This window comes from Microtus ochrogaster, linkage group LG8 (assembly GCF_000317375.1).
Source record: "Microtus ochrogaster isolate Prairie Vole_2 linkage group LG8, MicOch1.0, whole genome shotgun sequence".
In the NCBI taxonomy this organism is placed as follows: Eukaryota; Metazoa; Chordata; class Mammalia; order Rodentia; family Cricetidae; genus Microtus; species Microtus ochrogaster.
In genome coordinates, this window is record NC_022033.1 from 1856914 (window position 1) to 1858619 (window position 1706).

The following is a 1706-nucleotide window of genomic DNA, read 5'->3' on the forward strand; positions in this document are numbered from 1 at the left end:
TTTCCTCTGTGATGGCTGTGACCTGGAAGTGTAAGCCATATAAGCCCTTTCTCCTCTAAGGTGCTTTCAATAAGAGCATTTAATTGTAGCAACAGAAAGGAAATAAGGATATGAGAAAGTAATTTCTGGAAGGATTAACCAAGGGGGAAGCCCTCTCCCAGAGAGGGTAGCACCTGGTGGTAGCCCAGATAGAAAGAAATCTTAGGGAAGGCTGAAGAGACGGCTCAGCAGTTATGAGCACTGTCTATTCTTCCAGAGGACATGGGTTCAAGTCCCAGCACCCACCTGACAGCTCACAACTGCCTATAACTTGAGCTCCAGGGGAGTCTATGCCTCCTCTCCCCCCAGGTACCATGCACACAGAGTACATAGGCATGCATACACGCAAACCACCCCTACAAGCAAAATAAAAGCTAAGTTTAAAACACAAAGAAGAAGTCTCGAAAAACCAAAAAAAAAAAAAAAACAACACAAAAAAGAAGTCAGGTATGGTGGCACACAACTTTAATCTCAGCATCCAGGAGGCAGAGGTGGGCAGATCTCTGAGTTCAAGGCCAGCCTGATCTACAGAGTGAGTTCCAGGACAGCCAGAGAAACCCTGTCTTGAAAAGCAAACAGGAAATCTGAGGGGAAGGCCGCTGCTTTTGCCTGCCGACCTTGCTTGTTCCTGGTAATTTCATCTACTCTGTTTCTGTTCCTGCTTCTGCCATTCTGAAGTCAGAGCCCAGATTCTTCAGTCTTCCCATGTAGACAAAGACCAGCAGCTCTCCAGGAGTCCCCCAAGCCTTCAGCACCAGTTTGAGACACAGAGACACCCAGCCTTGTGGAAGGAGCAGGTTCTCAGCCTATCCAGCATGCAGACAGCCACTGTTGGTCTAATGGGCCATACTGTATGAGTCTGTTTAGTAAATCCTCTGTGTAGTATACCCATTCTTTCTTTCTGTTCTTCTAGAGAACCCGACTGATACACACCCTACCATGCTACCTTTAGGCCTTTATTTTGAAATACTCTGGACCTGGCTTGTTCCTAGATGCCCTCACCTTCAGCTCTGTAGCCATTATCATCGTCTCACTGAGTACTTGTTAGCCATGGCTCCCCAGAGACCAGGGCTCGAGCCAGATTTACATGCTAAGGGTTCATGTGTTAGCTGAGGAGTGACAGAATGGACAGAGAAGATGGGAAAGCCTGGGCGAACTGCTGAATGGCCCACCAGCTGGAGAGGTCGAGCCGTTCAATCACAGACTGCATCTTTATCTGATGAGTCCAGACTGAAGGGCTGTTCCTTAGTGCGCAGCTTCCATTGGCTAAAACCTCCCGTCCTTTGTGGGGCCTGAGTCACATTCTGGTCTTGTGTTGGGTGGGGTCTGGGGATCAGGATAGGAAATGATGGTAGCAGAGCTGGGAGCTGTGGCTGTGTGAAATGACTGACGTCTGCGTTTGGCTTGTACGGAAAACTCCAGAATCCAAAGTGGGGCAGTGAGAGTCTGCAGAGGGGCCCAAGGGATGCCAACCACAATCAATGTTTATTTACATGTTTATGTGCTTATGTGGCTTCCACATTTATGAGTAAGTCTCTAACATTATGCAAAAGAAAAACTTATTTTCAAAAAGAAAAGGAAAGGAAAGTTATTCTCCATGGGGTTGATTCATTCTCAAGGCTCTGAAGAAGAATCTATTCCCAGTGTCCCCCAACTCTGATCACTTA